Raw genomic sequence first — 16,029 nt, 5'->3', positions numbered from 1 at the left:
TGCACTTTTCAGCAGACACCGACATCCCGGGGAGAAAAGAGGAACATTTGTAAGCCGACCATCGGTACGTGTGTACGGGGCTTCAGACTATAGAGTGATCGAATGCAGCATGTAGTACGGATTCCTCCCAAGATCAGCAAAGAAACCAGCAATCCACCAGATCCTCCCAAAGAACAGCAGAGAGTATAGGATCGGCAATGGTAAATCAGATGGCCAGCACAACTTCCACTTTAAACGTATAGGCAGGATAATCTACTGACAGTGCGGACCTTGTTTAGATGTCTCTTAAGCTGGATACACACTATACAACTTTTGTTGGTAGATTTCCTTCAGATTTACCTTCTACTATGTAGTGCAAGGGTCTGCCTGATTGCATACAAATTGAAAGTGTTTAGGTCTGACCTCATATTATATGGTTTTGGTAAGTCTAAAGGAAAAAATCTAAAGAAAATTGTATAGTGTGTATACAGCTTTACTGTTGACCAGGAACTTTTCAGTCAGGATCAGGGCTTCTCTGTTTAATGCTGCTTTATATAGCTTTCTTGTTCTTGAGTCCTCCTGGAGAAGCCCTGATCCTGACTGAAAAGTTCCTGGTCAACAGTAAGAGACATCTAAACAAGGTCCGCACCGTCAGTAGATTATTCTGCCTAAAGGGGAAGTTGGGCTGGCCATCTGATTTACCATTGCCGATCCTATACTCTAAAAAGGCTATTCCCCTCACTTTGAGGAGATCTGCCCATAGTTTCTGTTTTATTTCTCAGACAGGAAGTATAAGGAGATTACTTTAATGACAAGGAAAAAGGGGTCTTTTTCATTCCCTTCTCTATCCAAAACTAAAATATAAACATTTTGGCTCAGGCACTTTAACTATATAAGGTGTTAAAGGGTAACTCCACTTTTGTGAGGAAAAAAATCAGCAAATAAAGAAAAGACAAAATATAGCGTATACAATTGCGACACAAGTCATTTTGTATTTGAATGTTATTAAAAATAACCTTTCCTTTTCAAACTGCAGCTGTTGTAATTTTCTGAAAATGCAATGCTATATGGCTACCTGGAGCTGTTCTGTACACAGAATATGAACTGACCACACCCCAGAAACATCATTTCCTGCTTGTGTGATTGGCTCACCAATTTTCCCAGAAGTCTGCTTAAGATACAAGTCAGATTTCTGGAATCCCCTGCAACAAAAATGTAATTTTTGGTGAGATATTCCCAATAGGAACACATCTAAAGGAATGCAGGCCCAGCAGCTTTCCTCATTAGAGCCCTGCAGCTGTCACAGATGACAGATAATTATAAAACCACTCTCATTTGACTCACTCAGTACAGAGGCACAGAGGAACAAACAATGATTTCTTCAGAATAACAAAAGGTAGGAATATGCAACAAAGTTTGTTAAAATCCTTGCAATGTACATAGATCACCTAGAGGGGAATGTTTTTTCTCAACAAAAGTGGAGTTATGCTTTAAAGTAAACATGTTGCTTGTGATCAAGTATAAAGTAACATTATCATACATTTACCAGCACCATTCATTACCAATAGAGATCATGTGTTTGGCTGCAGGTCCCCCTAAGCCTTGGTAATGTGCAGTATATAAATGCCAACAATCCTCAAGGTTGGTATAAGAGCATGTGCCTTGCTGCATTTGACAATTCTTGACCAACCGTTGCTGTCACATGGGTTGCCCGTAGCCCTGTGTAAGCTACTACTACTACTACTGTAACTTGTGGCTTACACAGAGACTTCCTTTTAATCTCCCTGTCAGAAGATTTTTTTCTTTTTTCACTAATGTGGTCAAGTCTCATTGAAGAGAACCTGTGGCCAGGCTGTTCATTTTCATGTATTGGCATATTATTAAGCAGTAAATGAGCTTTTAAACAAGACCAGGGTTGGCAACCGTCCATATGTTTATGGATAGTTTGTAAATTTAGGGCTATTTACAAGCTGTCCTTAAATGTTTGTTACGGACGGTGGCTGCCCATAAAAAAAAATTTAAATTCCTACTTCCGCGCTGCGCATGCACATTTTCAAAGCCAGTAGAATAACTTTTGGCCATCTTCAGGGCATATGCGTATTGCGGAAGCAAATCGGGACCGTGCATGCGCAGTGGGCATTTTTTTAATGACATCAAGACGCATGTCGCTTGGTGTGCATAGAACTGCTTGCCATTTCCCACCAGCCACCATTCGCATTGCAGGACTTCATGGGGAAGGAGGTACCTGGCCGCTCCCTGGGCTCCGCTTGCTTGGCATGCTACCCTGCCTGCTCTGCTTGCTCCACCTGACGTGCTGCTCTTGATGCCTTCCCTCTCTGTCTGGCCACCTGCTCCTCCTGCCTGCCAGAGTGCCACCGCCGCCGCCCAGCTGCCATCACCAGCCGCCAGCCAGTGACTAGACCATCTGCTGTGCCCAATGCCCACACTGCCAGTGCCCACCACAAACATTGTGAGATCATGTGTGCAAGTGCAAACTAGTGTGGTGAGTGCAAAACTGTAAATTTTAAGGCAAAATTGCAAATTGCCAACATAAGTACTGGGTCAATAATGATTGAATGCAATGGATAGATGGAGCAGGCTACTCTCTCTGGGGCAATTATAAATGCATGCAATAAATGAAGCAGTCTACTGGAGGCAATAATAAATGAATGCAATGGAATGGAGCAGTCTATGGGAGCAAGCAATACTGCAGTGGAGGAGCACCGCCACCAACAGCGATAGCTAAACTATCATGTTTGGTTTTTCTCCTTCTCCCTCCCTCTTTCTTTGTGCTGTTAGGTTGGATCTCCCTGGACTCCAAATCATGCCTGCTTTAACCAGCAGATGCCACCACTGCCACCAATGCCTTTGCCTTCTGCCCTCCTTGGTCAGATGTCATCCTACAAGCAGAAGTACTACCTGCCTGCTGCAACTCCTCCCAAAGAATTCCCTTGGCTTCATACCACAGTAACCAAATACACAATTTACTATGGGATGCTTTGTCAAGAAATGATATGCTCTAGTGAGTTTCATTTTTGGTATCCTCCCTCTCTTCCTCTTTGTGCTGTAGGTAGTCTCCTTTCCCTGATCTCCCAGTCACGCCGCTTTGACCAGCCTCAGCCTGTTCCACCACTGCCGCCAATGCCTTGCCTACCTTGGCTGCTGTCCTCAACCCTTTTTCCATCAAGTTCACTGCAACAAACACAAAGGTCCACTGTCTGCCTACAAGCACCACCTGCTGAAACTCTGCCTGAGTCCTGAAGCATTCCCTTTGGCTTCATAAAAGGGTAAGCAAATACACAGTTTGCATCAGTGTGTTTTGTTAAGAAATTATCTACTTAAGTTTTCTCCTTCTCTCCCTCTTTGTGCTGTAGGTTGGTTCTCCTCACCCTGGACTCCCAGTTGACCAGCCTCAGCCTGTTGCACTACTACCACCAACACCTTGCCATTCCTGCTGCCCTTGTCCCTCCTTCCATCAAGTGAACTGGTCAGCACCAAACACAAGGCTTGCTGTCTGCCTATACCTCAAGCACAAGTACCGCCTGCCTGCTGCAACTCCTGTCCTGAAGCATTCCATTCGGCTTCATACAGCTATATCATACAGTAAGCAAATAGACAATTTGTTTTGGTGTGATTTCTCAAGAAATTATCTGCTATAGTCTCATGTTTAGTTTTTCGCCTTCTCCCTCTTTGTACTGAAAAATACTGGATGGGCACACTCTGATACAATCAACTTTATTCCATGAAGTAAAAGCAGTGGATCATACAACAAATGGTGGGTAAACTATAGGTAACAGCTAACACATTTCACACCTGAGCTGGTGCTTAGTCAAAGCTAAGACTATGACTAAGCACCAGTTAAGGTGTGAAACACGTTACCTGTTACCTGTAGTATACCACAATTTGCTGTATGATCCACTTCTTTTACTACATGGAATAAATGTGATTGATTGTATTGGAGTGTGGCCATCCAGCCTTCTTTATTTTTCATGTGTTCCTGATGCAAGAAGGGCCGACAGCCGTCCACATACAGAGGCAGCAGGGCAGCAGGAGGGGAGACATACAATGGGTATAGAAACAAATTGGCCCCACTTTAAAATAGGAAACAGAATAAAGAGTTCAGTGTTGTGTTTGTCCCAAGAACTATCCGCCACATCCCTGTCAATATGAAACACGAAAAAGAAGGAGACCCCCAATGGTACTTTATGGGCAGAAATAAGAGTATGTACAGTAGGTGTTTAAAAGTAATACATTTATTTCACATATAAAAAATGTCAAAAATACAAGACACAGTTATTAAAACCATTGACCATTTGTGCATGTACACATGTACCATAGATTCAGTCAGGGGAACCAGAGGGGTCAAGGGATGTAGATATCCAACTCCAAACTAGGTTCACACTGGCGCATCCAATCCAACATGTTTTGTGTTTCACATGAAAATAATAACATTTAGTTGCTTTGCAGTCTGAAATGAAGACAGACACAGTTTTTTGTTTTATCCAGCTGTATTTACTCAAGCTGATATAGCACCAACATGTCAGGAAAAAAAAGGAAAATCTAAAACAAAATCACTGAGTTGGAAAAAGAATGCCCCCCCTTCCTAAAAATGACCTAATCACCTTCTAAATGGCACACAAAGCCATTTGACTTTCAACTATGATCAGTTGTGGTCATTTTGATTAGCTCAGCATGAAAAGAGCTTTCCTGGAGCATAGCAGTCTCTGGTAGTGCAACTGAAGCAAACAATCAACTATGGGTGGCAAGGCACTGTCAAAAGGTCTCCTGGATAAAGTTGTGGACAGGTACAAGTCAGGAGATGGATACAAAAAAAAATTGCAAAGGCTTTATCAATGCCTGGAAGCACAGTGAAGTCTATTTTTAGGAATTGAAAGGTATTTGGTACAAAACAGATCCTCCCTGGATCAGGACGAGGCTCCAAACTTGATGAAAGAGCCAGGAGGAAACTGGTCAGAGAGGCTCCTAAGAGGCCTACAGCAACTTTATGACAAAGAGTGGTCATTGTGTGCATGTGAAAACAATATCACAAATTCTCCACAAATGTGGCTTGTATGGGAGGGTTTGCAAGAAAAAAGCCACATGCAGTCACGACTGACCTTTGCCAAAACATAGATTCTGAGGCCACATGGAAAATGGTGTTATGGTCCGATGAGACTAAAATTTAATTATTTGACCTCAACACCAAACAAAATGTCTGGCGGAAATCCAAAACAGCTCACATCCAAATAATACCATTCCTTCAGTAAAGCATGGAGGTGGTAATATCCTGGTATGGGGGTGTTTCTCTGCAGCAGGGACTGGAGCACTTGTCAGGATAGAAGGAAAAATGGATGAGACAAAATACCATCAAATTCTTGTGGAAAATCTGCTGTCCTCTGCCAGAAAGTTGTCAGTGGGAAGAAGGTTTACTTTCCAACTAGACATAGACCTAAAGCACGCAGAAAAAATTACCACACAGTGGTTGAAGGAGGAAAAGGTGAATGTCCTTGCATGGCCCAGTCAGAGCCCAGACTTAAACCCCATTAAAAATCTGTGGAATGACTTGAAGACTACAGTCCGCAAAAGGCCACCATCAAATGTAACTGAACTTGAGAAGTTCTGCCAAGAAGAGTCGGCAAATATTCCAGAAGTATAGATGTACAGTATATCCCAACAGACTAAAGACTGTAATTAAATCAAAAGGTGGTTTAACAAAATACTGACACAAGGGGTGAACCTTTTTCCAACAAGTGATTCTGGTTTGTTTTTTTCACATGTTGGTGTTATATCATTCACTTGGATGTTATACGTTGCACTGAGTAAATACAGCTGGATAAAACAAAAACTGTGCCTGTCTTCATTTCAGGCTTCAAAGCATAACCACTTTTCACATACTGTGGTTGCAAATGTTTACAGTTGTATCACGAATTTCAGGAATTTGTTGAGGCAGATTGTCTAAAGATTTGTGGCTTTCTATTCTTGAGTGTGCCAACCACATTTTCAATCAATATGATGCCCTACTAAGTTATTTTCAGTCAAGTGATGAGGCAGACCGCTTGTTAATTGTGGAAAGAATAAGTCTCATGCTACAGGATCCTATCGCTAAATGCTACTTTCTGTCTCTTCAAGCAGTTCTGCCAAATTTCACCCAATTCAATCAAATTTACCACTTAAGCCCCGGAGGATTTGGCTGCTAAAAGACCAGGGGGTATTTTGCAATTCGGCACTGCGTGACTTTAACAGGCAATTTCGCGGTCGTGCGACACTGTACCTAAACTAATTTGACGTCCTTTTTTTCCCACAAACAGAGCTTTCTTTTGGTGGTATTTGATCACCTGTGCGATTTTTTGATCACGCGCTATAAACAAAAAAAGAGCGACAATTTTGCAAAAATAACAATATTTTTCACATTTTTTTATATGAAATTCCCCCCAAAAAAAAGTAAAAATCAAAATTTTTTAACATTTTCGGCCAATTTGTTTTCTGCTACATATGTTTGGTAAAAAAAAATCGCAAAAAGCGTATTTTGATTGGTTTGCGCAAAAGTTATTGCGTTTACTAACAAAGGGAAAGATTTTTGTCATTTTTGTTGTTTTTTTTTTAACGCGTAATGGCGGCGATCTGCGATTTTTTTGCGGTACTGCGACATTGCGGCGGACAGATCGGACCCTTGACTGACATTTTTGACATTTTTGGGGTTACCAGTGACATTTCTACAGTAATCAGTGCTATATATATGCACTGTTACTGTAAAAATACACTGGCAGTGGAGGGGTTAACTTTATTTGAGAGGGAGGGGTGGTGTGTGTCCCTAGGGGCGTGATTCTAACTGTGATTGGCTGTTGAGCTGTAGTTACACTGATCAACGGTTCTACATAGTAGAACCGTATGATCAGTGTTTCTACACAGGGAGAACTGACAGGCAGCTTGTTTACACAAGCTGCCTGCCTTTCTCCCTCTCCCCTGCCGATCGCCGATCACACGCGTGGGGGGGTCCGTGACCGCTCGCTCCCGAGAGCCTCACAGGCTAGTGACGTTAATTAACGTCACATTGCCTGTGAGGGGCTGACTGCCGCAGTAAATCTACTGACGGCAGCCGGCAAGTGGTTAAGACATTCTCCTATGTTGCCGGACTTGTATTTGAAATACTGCCAACTGCTGAAAAGTATTATTTGCTACTTTTTCAGGCCAAGCCTCTTAGTTGCCCTTGAAAATGATGCACCAATTACATTTGACCACACTAATAGTGCAAACTTGAAATCAACAGACAGCATTTTCATTGGCTACCAAACAAGGGAACATCTGTCTACAATAGATGATTTGTCAGCTGTTCAACAGTTTATTGTCCAAGCAACAACATTTTAAACAAGAGCAGTAACTGCTATTAAAAACGGATGCCCATTGGAAACAGGATCATTACCTTTGATACAATGATATGTTTTTCTATATTTTTTGAGTCCCTATTTACTTTAAACGACTAGGTAACTGTATGCCATACCATATTAGATTGTTCTTTATATGTTGTATGAGATACTTTTGCTATTTGAGATATGTAATTCCTTCAGAGATCCTCTTATTTGTGAAATGTTCCTTCTGCCTGTTCTCCTTCTGGGTCACAGTTTGAACCCATTAGGGGTGACCTAGAAGGTGGGCGCGGGCATGTTGTTTCTATTGTTGCAAACCCATTGAATTCCACTTCATCACTATTTATTATACTTATTAGTTTTACATTTTCGTCTTATGACTCTCTTTATACCCTTTGTTCTACTTAGCCACTCTATACTTGGACTCAATCTTTCTTACATTTTTGTTGTATCCTTTTTACATTTCTGTGGTATCTATTGTATGTTCATATTAATAATAAAATACTTTGATTGGGAAACAGGATCATTCAGCTGCTGGCTTTGCTAAAACCTTCAAACAGGTCTACTGCTAATTTTGAGCACATTATTGAACTAGCAAAGAATTTTTCACAAATTGTTCCCTCATCTGATTTGGACAGACTATATACTGAATGTTTTCAATACCAAGTGACAGATTTCACTGATGTTGCTCAAACTCACAAAAATGTTACAATACTTGTTGGCACATGGTAGGATACATTACAATGGTAGGATATTACAATACTGGCACATATTACAATATTGGCACATGGTAGGACAAAAGGGGAACCTTCAGGGCAATCTGAAAGTACCTAACTTTCAGATCTGGTTAAATCTGCAAAAACTACACTTTCCCTTCAACATGGGATGGTAAAATGTGTGTTTTCATCTGTGAAGGTAATAAAAAGTGATCTTAACCACTAGCCGACCGCCGCAAGTAAATATACTGCGGCGGTCAGCCCCGGCCAGGCAAAGTGACGTACCAGTACGTAACTAGCCTGTCACCGGCTTGTGAGCCAATAGCGGGCGAGCGCACGCCCGCTGAGGTGCGCGCCCGCCGCGGCTCGTTCACTGAGGCATCAGTGCGTGTGACCGGCGGACCCGATGTCCGCCGGTCACTCGGCGATCGTCGGTAGAGAGGGAGAAAGGTAGGCGGCTAATGTAAACAAGCTTCCTGTCATTCTCCCCTGTATAAAAATGGAGATCAGACGGTTCTACTATGTAGAACCGTTGATCTCTGTTTTTACAATAGTAAACCTGTCCCATCACAGTTAGAAACACGCCCCTAGGACACACTTAACCCCTCCCTCTCAAATACAGTTAACCCCTTCCCTGCCAGTGTCATTTTTACGGTAACAGTGCATATGTATAGCACTGATTACTGCAGTAATGTCACTGGTAACCCCAAAAGTGTCAAAAATGTCAGTCAAGGGTCCGATCTGTCTGCCGCAATGTCGCAGTCCTGTAAAAAAAATCGCAGATCGCCGCCATTACTCGTTAAAAAAAAACCCACCAAAAATGACAAAAATCTTTCCCTTTGTTAGTAAACGCGATAACTTTTGCGCAAACCAATCAAAATATGCTTTTTGTGATTTTTTTTACCAAACATATGTAGCATAAAACAAATTGGCCGAAAATGTTAAAAAATTTTGATTTTTACATTTTTTTGGGGAATTTCATATAAAAAAATGTGAAAAATATTGCTTTCCTGACAGACTCCATGGCAGCATACGTTCGGGTAGGCTCCGCCTCCTCTCCTACCTCATAGGACCCCACTCCCATAAATCTTTGCTCCCTTTCAGCATCAGTGTTCTTTTTTCGTCCTCCTCATACATATGTCTGATGTTCCTACTATCTGGTCCTGTATATCGGTGGCAGACTGAGTTTTGGAGTCTCCGATAAGCCCTGGCTCTTAGCGGGGTATGGAGGGGGCAATGGAAGAGACCCTTAGCTGGAGCTATGTGGTTTGGCCGAGAGAGCCCTGCTGCTGCGGGTGGCCCTTTATTGCCTGAAGGCACAAGCCGGTGTTGCGTCTCCTGGACTCGGTTATGCTATCGGAGGGTGGTAAGCCCTTATATGGGACCATTTCTTTTTCCTCATTGTTATGCTTATCTTTTGTTTTTTGGTACTTTTTCTTTTGCTATGCTCGTGTCTAGGGTGTTTCTTTGTCAGTTATCGCTCAGGTTTCGTTAGTTCTATGGCTTAGTACTTACTTATGGTGCTTCTTGGCCGCCGCCATGGTCTTTGCCGCTACTTCCGGGTTGTTCGGCACTTCTGGGCATGCGCAGTACGCTCCGAGTTTCGGAGTCGTCGCGCATGCGCAGTGGTGCGGTCTGACGTCACGCGCGGTTGCGCAATACGGCGGGTCACGGCCTGGCGGTCTATTTAAACTCAGAATTAGACCGGAGCTGGCGGGAAGGTCGGCATATCGGTAGCCTCCCCCAGACTCCGGTCCTGTAGTCAAGGTAAGAAGGTTCCATCCTCTGGGGGTTTTGCTTCTGGGTAGATGGGTCTGATGTTATGTCCTCTTCCTATCAGGATTCCTATCTCTAAATAGTGCACCATTGAGTTTACTGGAGCAATGGACTCATCGCCGCCCCCTAGTGGCCAGCCTGCTCTTTCTAGGTATGTGCTGGTTTTATCAGCTTTAATGTCTGTTTTTCTTTCATCTTTCTTATGGCTTGTTGTATATGTCTGTCTCAGCTCTCTTAGGTCTGATCAACAGCCCCGCACACGCAGCGAAGACAGTCATGCAAATACGCAACACCAGCGCTCCTCATCTAAGTCTAAGCGCAGCTCCTCCCACAGCAGGGGACGTGAGCACCATTCCTCCTCGCACCATGGCAGCTCAGAACGCCCGCAGGGGAAAAAATGCTGGGGTTGCCGTACCCTGATACCAGACGGTTCCTCTTTGTGCAAACCCTGTTATACCCAAGCTACGGGTGAAAGGGAAAAAACGGACAAACATATTGAGGAGGTGGTACGCAGAGTTTTAAAGGACTCTCTTGCTGAATTACATAAGCCAAGCACTTCTGCAGGTCCGTCACGCTCTCCTGACAGAGATTTGTCGGTTCAGGATCCGTTTGAGTCCTCCCAACCCAGCCATACATCTATCCTCCCGTCTGAGTCCGACTCCGATTCGGATGACTCCGGTACTGGATTTGAATTTGCCCTCGTGTCTCCGTTAGTTAAAGCGGTGAGAGAGGCCCTTGACTGGGAGGATCCTGCTGTCTCTTCTCCTAAGCAGAAGAAATATTTCAAGCAGTTATGCAAAGAGCGTCTAAATTTCCCATTTCTAGAGGAACTGGGAGACATAATGTCGGAAGAATGGAGCAAAGTGGAAAGGAAAAATTCCATGACCACTAAAGTAGCGAAGCTCTATCCTTTTAAACAGGATAAGGTGAAATACTTGGAGTCATCCCCTAGTGTGGACGCAGCAGTGATGCGTCTGGCGAAACACGTCACTCTTCCAATAGAGGATACAGCATCATTTAGAGATCCTTTGGATCGGAGGATTGACGCTGATCTTAAGCGAGCATACCTATCGGCCGGCATGGCCTGTAAACCAGCAATGGCTTTGGCTACAATTTCCAAGGCTATGGAGGTTTGGGTTAATGCCCTTGAAGATACTCTTGGAGGAGTTTCGGAGGAAGTGCTCCAAAGTTCTCCTATACAGGAGCTGAAGATGGTCGCGGGCTTCTTGGGGGAGGCTTCCCTAGATACTATTCGCCTTTTGGCCCGGGTTATGCTAGCCTCTGTTACGGCAAAACGTGCCCTTTGGCTTCGGCCCTGGGTTGCCGATGCTGCCTCTAAACAGGCTTGGTGTAGGATTCCCTTTGAGGGGTCTTCCCTCTTTGGGAATAAACTAGATGCAGCAATAACCCGGGCCATGGGTGGAAAATCTGGGTTCCTTCCCCAGGACAAACGCCCAAACAATCAGAAACGCTCTTTTCCAAGGAGGCAAAACGTTAATCGTTCTAGGGAAGCGCGCAGCTACAAACCAGGTAAATCCTATGGGAGAAGCTGGAAGTCAAGACAGTCCTCCTTCCAGAAAGGCCCCAAGGGCTCTTCGTCCGGTGACCGGGAGGCCACCAAATCCTTTTGAGGTTGGTCCCGTCCAGTCTGTTCCGGTAGGGGCCAGGTTGCTCCAATTTCGGAACGTCTGGGCGGCCTCGATCCAGGATCCCTGGGTTCTGAATGTTGTGTCGCAAGGGCACTCTTGGACGTTCAACAACGTTCCCAAACCCAGGTTCGTCGCAACTTCCCTTCCTCCTGCAGCAGAAAAGAAGAAGGTTCTTCTCAGTTATGTAGATACCCTACTGGATCAACGAGCTGTCGTACTAGTTCCCGAAGAGGAAAGGGGTCAAGGAGTATATTCGCCTCTTTTTCTTGTCCAGAAAAAGAACGGCACTTGGCGACCGGTAATAGATCTAACTTATCTCAACAGATCGATACGTCGAGAGAGATTCAAGATGGAGTCCCTAATTACAATACAGCACTCGGTTCTCCCAGGAGATTGGTTGGCATCAATAGACCTAAAAGATGCGTACTTCCCCGTTCCTGTGGCAAAAGAATATCATCAGTTTCTCCGATTTGCTGTCAATCATGTCCACATGCAATTTACATGTCTTCCCTTTGGGCTCTCGACTTTGCCTCGCACCTTCTCCAAGACGCTATTGGCAATCGTGGCTCTCATCAGAACCAGAGGTATCAGATTACATCATTACCTGGACGATCTCCTTCTTCTGTCCCAGGACAGGTCCCAGCTACTGCTACATCTGGAGCAGGTGATTCACACTCTTCAAGAGTTCGGGTGGATTCTTAATCTGGAGAAGAGCCATCTGGTGCCCACGCAGTCCCTGGTCTTTCTCGGAGCACTGTTCAATACGGTGAATTGCACCATATCTCTACCAGAGGAGAAAATTCCAGTGGTTCAGAGCAGGGTGGCTCTCGCCCTCGCTGCCTCCCAGCTCACTGCTCGTCAGTGTCTAAAGGTGGTAGGGACTCTAGTGGCTACCTCACCCATGGTGAAGTGGGCTATGTGGAGGCTGAGACCCTTTCAGAAGGGGTTTCTCCACCAGTGGACGACGGAGAACCTGTCGCAGATTATTTATCTAACACCATTCATGAAGGGGTGTCTTCCTTGGTGGCTACGCCGTGCAAATCTAACCAACTGTCACTCAATTGCTCCAGTTTCGTGGGTGACGATAACCTCCGACGCCAGCAGTACTGGCTGGGGAGCTCACTGCCAGTCAGAAGTGGCACAGGGCAGGTGGAATTTTACCAGTCACGGAGTGGTGTCCAACATCCTAGAGCTACGAGCCGCCTTCAAAGCCCTCCAGGCTTTTCACCATCTGACTCAAGGGGCCTCAGTGTTACTCAGGATGGACAACACCATGGCAGTGGCATACGTCAAGAGGCAAGGTGGAACCCGCAGCATGTCTCTACTCCAGGAGACAGATCCAATTATGTCTTGGGCCCAGCAACACCTGGCCAACCTCTCTGCGGTCTTTGTCCCGGGGATATTGAATACGCAAGCAGACTTCCTGTCCAGATTCCTGTTGGACAACAACGAATGGTCCCTCCATCAGGAGGTGTTCAATTGGGTTCTGTCTCTAGGAGTCTCACCGGAGGTGGATCTTTTTGCGAGTCCACACAACAAAAAACTTCAGAAGTATTACACGAGGTTCAGGGATCCTCGAGCCTTCGGGGTGGATGCCCTCACGGACAGATGGAACTTCCAAGTTGCCTATGCCTTTCCACCGGTGCCAATAGTACTCCAATTCCTTCGGAGACTGAAGATGGAGGTAGTAGAGGTCATAGCGATAGTTCCCTTCTGGCCCAACAGGCCTTGGTTTCCTCTGCTGTCCCTTCTCAGCTTCAGGGATCCGATCCCTCTGCCTCTCAGGCCAGACCTTCTATCGCAGGGGCCTACTCTACATCCGTGCCCTGCGCGTCTACACCTCAAGGTCTGGTTCTTGAGAGGGAGAGGCTGGAGGCCCTCGGATGTCCAGAAGAGGTGATTCCCACTCTTATGAGCTCGAGGAGGGCTAGCACCAACAGAGTGTATGAGAGAATCTGGGCAAGGTTTCTGAGTCATCAAGCCCAGGATTTGGGTCCAGCAGGGGCACCTACCATTCAGCAAGTATTGAGTTTCCTACAGTCTGGTTTAGATCTGTCCCTCTCGGTCTCTTCTCTCCGGGTGCAAGTTTCTGCCATCTCAGCTTTCACCGGAATTCAGTGGGCAAGACATCAACTGATCCAACAGTTTTTTAAGGGCGCGGTCAGGCTCAGGCCTCAGAGAAAACCTAGATTCCCGAAATGGGATCTTCCATTGGTCCTGGACTTCTTTGCTTCGAAAGAGGTTGCTTCCATGTCCATCAGGGAGCTTACGATGAAGACGGTATTTCTGGTGGCTATCACCTCTGCCATGAGGGTCTCAGAGATACACAATTTGGGCTGCAAAGAGCCTTTTCTGACCTTTTTTCAGGACAGGGTGGTCCTAATCCCTATGTTGGGGTCAAACCCTAAAGTTACATCTGTCTTCCACGAAAATTCTGAGATAGTTCTGCCCACCTTCAGAACAAATGAAGAATCCTTAGTCCATCCTTTAGATGTGGGAGACACTCTGAGTCAATACTTAGAGGCCACATCCTCCTTCCGGCAATCAGATTTCCTGTTTGTTCTTCTCCATGGGAATAAGAAAGGTACACGTGCTTCTTCTAGAGCGGTGGCTGCATGGATTGTCCAGGCTATACAATGGGCATATAGAGCAAAAGGCTTGGCTCCTCCAGAGGCGATTACGGCTTATTCTACCAGAAGCATTGCTACATCCTGGGCAGTTTCTAAACACGTCGCGCCTGATGTGATCTGCAAAGCAGCCGCTTGGTCATCTGTGAATACCTTCCTTACACATTACTGTGTTGAACCTGCTGCTTTATCTTCAGTTAACTTTGGCGTTCAAGTTTTGTCAGTTGACAGTGCCAATTAAAGTTTTCTTTGTTCAGCATCTTCCCACCCGGGAGTGTATAGCGAGTTATTTCCCGAACGTATGCTGCCATGGAGTCTGTCAGGAAAACGGAAAATTGATATCAAATACTTACCGTAATTTTCCTTTCCTGATGGACTCCATGGCAGCAGGAGTCCCCTCCCAATTCCTGAGTAGGCTAGTTACAGAACACTGATGCTGAAAGGGAGCAAAGATTTATGGGAGTGGGGTCCTATGAGGTAGGAGAGGAGGCGGAGCCTACCCGAACGTATGCTGCCATGGAGTCCGTCAGGAAAGGAAAATTACGGTAAGTATTTGATATCAATTTTCCGTTATTTTTTCAAAATTTACGCTCTTTTTTTGTTTATAGCGCATGATCAAAAAATCGCACAGGTGATAAAATACAACCAAAAGAAAGCTCTGTTTGTGGGAAAAAAAGGACATCATATTCGTTTAGGTACAGCGTCGCACGACCGCGCAATTGTCCGTTAAATTCATGCAGTAAAAAATCGCAAAAAAAAACCCTGGTCAGGAAGGGGGTAAAATCTTCCGGGGCTTAAGTGGTTAAGAACAAACTTTTCACTCCAATGTTAGAAGGACTGCTGTCAGCAAAGGGTGGTCCAGGATTAATTACTCAGAACATGATTAAACATGTTGATTTCACAATGTAAGACCACAAGTTAGAAAATGCATCCAAGCCTAAACGTAGACCACTGGGTGGTGTTTCTTCTGCTACTGATGGTAAGGACATTGATGAATTGATGATATAGTGGTGGTGCTGGTGTAGGCAGGGCTGCTGTTAGAAATCACGGGGCCCCATACAGCCTACCTGGCTAACCCCCCCCCCCCCCCAATATATCAAGACAATATTTCCACTAAAAATACACTAAAATCATTATTAGTGGACACAAACATAACAAAGAACCTGTGTGAATTAGCCCTTTTTATTTGTTTTCTACATTTTAAAAAATTGATAGATAAATATTTTTTTTTTGTTTTTAATGTTAAAAGTGTTTACAATTATTTTATTATACAATTTTTATAAGTTATTTATTACAATGTTCAAATTTTTTTTTACGGTTTCGTATTTTTTTACAGGACAGACAAGCCTGCAGCACTGCGGGAGGGGGAGGCAGCACAATGAAAGGGGGGCACACAGGGAGGGGGGATCAGAAGCAGGCATAATAGGGAGAGGGATCAGTGTAGGAGAAGCAATTACAGGAACGATGCCCTGTGTCTGTGTCTCTCCCTGCAGCAGCTGAAAGCTGGCAGGAGGGGGGGGGACTGGCTTTTAGCTGCTGCCTGCAGAAGGCCACACAACGCTACCTTCTGTAATTGCCCCTCCGCCCCACCGCACCGATTCTCCATGCTGTTAGCCCCCCCGGTGTACCCGGTGTACCCGGGACCCCATCAGTGGCCCTGGGTGTAGGACTAATACAGTGACAGTCGCAAGTTGTCAACATGAGGATTTTCATACAATTTTTACAACAGGAATGATATGTTTGTACTGTAATATCATTAGAAACACTTGTACACACATAACATTATAGTTTGAGTTATGAAAATTTTAGTTACATTTACGTCCACTCCAGACCAAAATGTTTTTCCATGTATCCTTTGCAGCAATTCTCACTGAACACTACCGCAAGGTTCTTTAACAAGTTGTTATTTTTAACAACG

This window comes from Pelophylax lessonae (assembly GCF_965119305.1).
Source record: "Pelophylax lessonae genome assembly, chromosome: 13".
Lineage (NCBI taxonomy): Eukaryota > Metazoa > Chordata > Amphibia > Anura > Ranidae > Pelophylax > Pelophylax lessonae.
The sequence above is the reverse complement of the archived record's forward strand: the minus strand, read 5'-3'. Positions refer to the sequence as shown.